This window comes from Mesoplodon bidens (genome assembly GCF_964165515.1).
Source record: "Mesoplodon bidens genome assembly, chromosome: 1".
Taxonomy (NCBI): domain Eukaryota; kingdom Metazoa; phylum Chordata; class Mammalia; order Artiodactyla; family Ziphiidae; genus Mesoplodon; species Mesoplodon bidens.
Genome location: NC_138176.1, coordinates 31,451,488 through 31,458,008, shown reverse-complemented (window position 1 = coordinate 31,458,008; position 6,521 = coordinate 31,451,488). Strand labels below are relative to the sequence as shown.

At 49.7% G+C, this 6,521-nt stretch overlaps 1 pseudogene across 1 annotated transcript; it reads left to right on the top strand.

Moving 5' to 3' along the window:
- Nucleotides 1-308: 308 nt before the first annotated feature.
- Nucleotides 309-1,323, top strand: LOC308606552 (non-selective voltage-gated ion channel VDAC1-like; annotated as a pseudogene). Its single transcript has one exon. The product of its transcript is annotated as a non-selective voltage-gated ion channel VDAC1-like (transcript).
- Nucleotides 1,324-6,521: the final 5,198 nt, after the last annotated feature.

Sequence of the window (6,521 nt, the reverse complement as noted above, 5' to 3'; positions counted from 1 at the left end):
TTGCTTCTTGCTGCCTTCCAGGTCTTTGTCTGGCCTGCCCCTGCTTCTTATCAGGTCTCATCCATGTGACTTGAATTCTGCAACTGGTGTCTGTCGGCCTCTGCCCTTTGTGTCAGATAGGTTACGTGTAACAAAAGACCTAAACAGACTGTGGCTAAATCATTATGACACTGAATCATCTCAGTATGAAGTCTGGATTTCTTTCTGGAGGATTCACAACTCATGGAGCATGATTCCTAGATGTCCGGCCATTAGGACAGAAAACGGCGTTTGCCAAGGTGTGCAACCTGCAAAGAGAGGTGCAGAAGATGGCTGTGCCTCTCACGTATGCTGATCTTGGCAAATCTGCCAGGGATGTCTTCACCAAGGGCTATGGGTTTGGCTTAATAAAACTTGATTTGAAAACAAAATCTGAGAATGGACTGGAATTTACAAGCTCAGGTTCAGCCAACACCGAGACCACCAAAGTGACGGGCAGTCTGGAAACCAAGTACAGATGGACCGAATATGGTCTGACGTTTACGGAGAAATGGAACACTGACAACACACTAGGCACGGAGATTACTGTGGAAGATCAGCTTGCACGTGGCCTGAAGCTGACCTTCGATTCATCCTTCTCTCCAAACACTGGGGAAAAAAATGCTACAATCAAGACAGGGTACAAGCGGGAACATATCAACCTGGGCTGTGACGTGGATTTCGACATTGCCGGGCCTTCCATCCGGGGTGCTCTGGTGCTGGGTTATGAGGGCTAGCTGGCTGGCTACCAGATGAATTTTGAGACCGCAAAGTCTCAAGTGACCCAGAGCAACTTTGCAGTTGGCTACAAGACCGATGAGTTCCAGCTTCACACTAATATAAATGATGGGATAGAGTCTGGCGACTCCATTTATCAGAAGGTGAACAAGAAGTTGGAGACTGCTGTTAATCTAGTCTGGACAGCGGGAAACAGTAACGCTCGCTTCAGAATAGCAGCCAAGTACCAGACCGACCCTGATGCCTGCTTCTTGGCTAAAGTGAACAACTCCAGCTTCATAGGGTTAGGATATACTCAGACCCTAAAGCCAGGTATCAAACTGACACTGTCAGCTCTGCTGGATGGCAGGAATGTCAGCGCTGGTGGCCCCAAGCTTGGTCTAGGACTGGAGTTTCAAGCATAAATGAATACTGTACAATCGTTTAATTTTAAACTAGTTTGCAGCATAGCTACCTTCAGAATTTAGTGTACCTTTTAATGTTGTATGTCTGGGATGCAAGTATCGCTAAATATCATGTTAGACTTCCAGGTTACAGATGATTCAGCTTGAGGGGCTTCCCTGGTGGCGCAGTGGTTGAGAGTCCGCCTGCCGATGCAGGGGACACGGGTCTGTGCTCCGGTCCGGGAGGATCCCACATGCTGCGGAGCGGCTGGGCCCGTGAACTATGGCCACTGAGCCTGCGTTTCCGGAGCCTGTGCTCTGCAACGGGAGGGGCCACAGCAGTGAGACGCCCGCGTACCGCAAAAAAAAAAAAAAAAAAAAAAAAAGATGATTCAGCTTTAGGGTGTTACCCTTTCAGAGGTACAGAAGAAACCCAATTTAAAAAAAGGTCCTTTCAGCTGTAGACTTGAGGGGGAGCTTGCTGGCCCCTCTAGGGATGTCAGGTTTCTTTTGTACCTAGAAATGGCTGCAAGTGGAAGTTGATAATTTGCAGGCACTTTGTAATTGGTAAATTCGTATTGAGTAAATGAATGAAATTGTGACTTCCTGAGAATTGAACCTTGGTTTCCTATCCTGACTGAGGAGAGGCTGTTGGATGGTGTATACAAACTCATCTGAAAGGGACTTTTTTAGGCAGGGACTTTTTTAGGCAGGGACTTTTTCCACCCCAATCCATCACCTCTTTTACACCAAAAGTAGTCTGCAGGGAGTGGTAGCTGTTTCTTCTGTGCCATTTTGGAGTGGAGAAGGTGGATGTGATGAAGCGAATAATTCAGGACTTAATTGTATTTTTTCTCATGTTGTGTTTTTTTGCCCTTGCACCAGAGTATGAAATAGCTTTTAAGAGCTCCAGCTGCAAGCTGGGAAGAGTCTCTGTGACTGTAATCACATGGTGACAACACTCAGAATCTAAATTGAACTTCTGTTGTATTCTTGCCACTCAGTTTATTTTTTAGCAGTGTAATGGGTACATTTTAGAGTTTTCCATTTTGTGTGGAATTAGTTCCCTCCCTTCAAATGCTGTAATTAACATCACTTAAAATAAAACTTGAATAAAATATTGAAACCTTAAAAAAAATATATGAAGTCTGATCCAGAGTTGATGAGCAGCTCAAAAATGTCAGCAAGGACCAGGCGCTATTGATCTCTCTGTTCAGCCATATTCACTGTGCTTGCTTTTCTTAAGCTTATTACCTTTTTATGGCAAGATGGCTGCCACAGCTCCAGCTGTCATGTCCTCACACAAGCACATTCCTGGCAGGAAGGAGGAGGAAGCGGTAGTTTCTTCCATTAAGGGGTAGTTTCTAACTCTTTAATCAGGAAGCAAGAAGCCTTTCAGCAGATTTGTCTTTATGTCTCATTGGCTAGAATGGTATCCTGACTACAAAGGAAACCGGGAAAGTGAGAATCTAGGAAAAGCAAATGAAATTACTGTGTTGGCTTTAGCCTAATCATGATTCATCTACTGGGGCTAGAACAAAACCAGGGTCTGTGGTGAGGAAAAGGGGCAGATGGCTTTAGGGTAGCACTAACAGTATCCTCCACAGTCTTTCTAATTTCCCGTGTCACCATCAATCTACTGGCTCAAGCTGTCTGGTCCACCCCTTGCCTGTCTGAGGAGAAAGAATGGAACACCTCCATTGGGGTTTGTTATTAAATCTGTCAAAGGGAAGAGATGTCCTCTTTCAACAAATCTCATAGAATTGCACTCTTTGCCAGGCCTGAGCAAGACAGAGTTAGCTCTCACCTCGACACATCTCAAGACTGCTGACTCTTGAAAACAGAGATTTTTCTTAAGAAAAGGCTGATCATTAATTAGCTCTCCCACACAATTATTCCCCAAATCAAGTTTGGGTACAATGACTGTCTCTAATTGGCTATTGTTATAGACAGAGAATCCACACGTCTGCATTGCTTTCAAATGCAGCATGGTCTAGGAGGGGCATGTGCAGAAGCAAGGGCAGAGACCTGGTAACTCCTGCCAAGATTTGAGTCTTGGCGTGGCCAATGTGACCTTGGGCAAGTCCTTGAACTTCCCTGGGCCTCTGTTTGTTCCACTCTAAGTCTGAGACCTAACAGCCACCCCCAGGGTTGCGGTGAGGATGAACTGGGACAACTGAAGCCAAAGGACTTGAAAGGGAGAAGGCTGTGGTACTCTAAAGCTGTAGGTACTTCTTGCCTTCAGCGCTTCGTCCATGAGCACATTTTCAATTATGTATTTGCACTTGAAACTGGCCACCTGCTGGCTGACTAACTTTGTTAGAAATCAGTTCCATGGCTCATCTGGGAGCAAGGTTCTTACACCGCGTTGGCCTTCTTGCCTCTTCTTAAGCTGTCCCAAAGAGCTGGTGCCAGCTTCTTGATTTGTGGGTATCTGTGAGACGCTTTTCCCCTCTTTTCTTCCATTGCTTTTTTTCTTTTATTGTTGAGGTAGAATTTATAGGCAGTAAAGTCCACAAACCTTTATTTATTTATTTATATTTTTGGCTGCGTTGGGTCTTCGTTGCAGTGCGCAGGCTTTTCATTTTGTGGTGGCATCTCTTGTTGCAGAGCACGGGCTCCAGGTGTGCAGGCTTCAGTAGTTGCAGCGCATGGGCTCTAGAGTGCAGGCTCAGTAGTTGTGGTGCACGAGCTTAGTTGCTCCGCGGCATGTGGGATCTTCCCAGACCAGGGCTCAAACCCGTGTCCCCTGCATTGGTAGGCGGATTCTTAACCACTGAGCCACCAGGGAAGTCCAAAGTCCACAAATCTTTAAATGTACTATGTAGGTTATGTGTTTTTCTGTATGTATACACCCGTGTAGGTACCATCCAGAGCAAGATACAGAGCATTTCCATCACTTCAGAAGGCTTCCTCGTCCCCTCACCATCAGTACCCCACCCTGCCTTGCTCCCCATCTGCTGCTTCATCAACGCAGCTTGTCCTCACATCACTTAGTAGCTGTTCTTGAACTTCCTGTGAAGCGGCATTGTATACCCTGTGTCTCATATAGTTCTTGCAATACCTTCTCTTCTATTTTCCTTTTTCTGATCAGTTTTAGGCAGCCCGTCAGCCCCACTTCCTGATGGGCAGAGCTCCTCCCTTCTGGCACATCACTCCTGACATTCTGATTTCATCTGCTGAGGTGGGCAGAGCCCTCAGACATGCCTCCCTTGTCAGGCGGTGTCCAGGACATGTGGATACTTCCAGGGACCTGCAGGCTGGGCTTTTTCTCCCTCTTCCTTCTCCCAGGGGCAGCTGGGAGGCTTTGTCCACGCTTGCCATTGCTCTCAGAGGAGCTGGGCCTGGGCTGGGGGCTGGACCCCCTGGGCAAAGATTTCTGAGAAGTGGCCTGAAGTGAAGACAAGCTGGAGACAAGCTGGGTCCAGGTCCTTGCAGGAGGCATGAGAGGCCGGGGGGCTTTAGCGGGGGAGTGGGTAAAACTGGAGACCCAAGAGAGGTCTGCACCACAGGGGATGCTCACGGAACATCCAGGGATGCTGGAAGTGGCCATTACCAGGTGTGAGTGAGTTAGACATCAGCCCAGGCTTCCTCTGCCAGGGAGCCGGGAAGGGGCTCTCAGGCCCCACCCCTGCTGGCTAGCACGGCTGACCTTAGGTGTGGTGGGGCAGGAAGTCCCTTTTCACCTGCCTGTCCCATCTTGCCTTCACTTATTTGCTCCTGTAACAGCATTTGCTGGGAACCCCCTAGGTAGGCTGGGCAGCGAGCTAGCGCCGAGGGCATAGCGGTGAACACAAGGTCTCTCAACCCAAGGAGCTCACTGTTTAGACCAGGCTGCAAACGGATGGCCCACTTGCATCCAGATTTGACCCTCAGGCGTGCTTGCTTCGGCCCCCATAGTTTAAAAATTGGAAAACCGTCCATAAAAATCTGATTTCTGGCTTCTTTTGACAAATCAGAAGATCTGGCAACCATGGTTTGCCTACCTACAGCTGGTGGGCTGAGAAGTGGCTGCTCCCCTCTGTGCCCTCCCGGATGGGCATGCTCGCGCCAGGGTGCTGAAGTCCCCACCACTCCCTACGGTACTGTCCTTGTCCTCTTCACTCACTACTTCCCTGCCTGGCTCCTGTAGACATCTAATTTCGACAGGAGGAGTTAGTGCAGGCTTCACGGAGGAGGGCAATGTGTCTCGATCTCCTGTGAGCACGTGTCCCCCTCCAAGTCTTCTCTGTATCCTACTCCTCAGGGTGAGTGACTTCATCAGATCCTTTCCTGGGAAAGGATTTACAGTGTGTGCTGGGGGGCAGGGAGATGAGTGGGAGATCAGATGCTGAGCTGACGGCACCAAGACCCATGGAAGTGGTGCTTAAAGTTTGGACACCTGGATCAGAATCACCTAAGGGTGCAGGTTCAAAACGTGGACCTACTGCAGCAGAAGCTGGAGGGGAGTTTCCAGGTAATTGTTGAGGTCGCTCAAATTTGAGAACCGCAAGGAAGAGGAGGCTGGGGCTTATAGGGCAGTGGGACCAGACAAATCATGTTTTCTAGGGCACAGCTGGGGACCCCACTCCACCTTCCAGCCACCTGTTGGAGTTTTAGTCTGAACACCTCTACCCGTTCTCGGCACAGCTGGGGCCCTCACCAGGCTAAGGGCATGAGAAATATCTTCCCCAGCCGTCCTGCCCCTGCCCCTGCACCTGGAAGAAAGGTCATGCTTGCTTTTGCCAAGCCTCATCATTTCCCTGAATCTTTGAACTGTCAGCTGGGCAGGGGGCCTACTCTAGGGAGAGGGACAGTGGCTGGCTGGCAGGTAAGGGCCACCTTGTCTCCCCTTCACCTTCTCAGCCAGGTGGCCTGACAGTTGCTGGGCTCTGGCCAGGGGGCTGGAACCATGGCCCTGTGCAGGGAAGGAGGAGGATTTGACGATTTGTTCAAAGAGAGAGGCTTTCCTGAGTTGGGGAAGCAGGACGGGGCCCTTGGATTACTTTTCCTTTGGAGCCTTCAACTGGGGGTTGGGGAGGTGTAGGCTGGGGTGGCCAGGGTGGGGCTAGGCTGCAGGAAGTGAGTAAGGAGGACTCGTTCTCTGGATCTTGCAAGTGGAGGGTGGTGCCTCCCTAAGGATGCGGTGCCTCCCTAGGGATGCGGTGCCTAGGGGACGAAATGCGAGAGGTGGTCACCCCACTCTTGCAGCGACCTGAGAGTGAGAGCCTCCTTAAATGTTGTCTCACTCACCTTCCCCTAGTCCCTGTCCTGCACTCCTGGTCACTGCACCTCAGGGAGCCCCTGAGATGTGCTCGGATCACAGGCAAAGGATGGGAGAGCCGGACATCGAGAACATTCTTGTCTCTCGGACAAGACCATGCATTCTCAACCTTGGCTGTA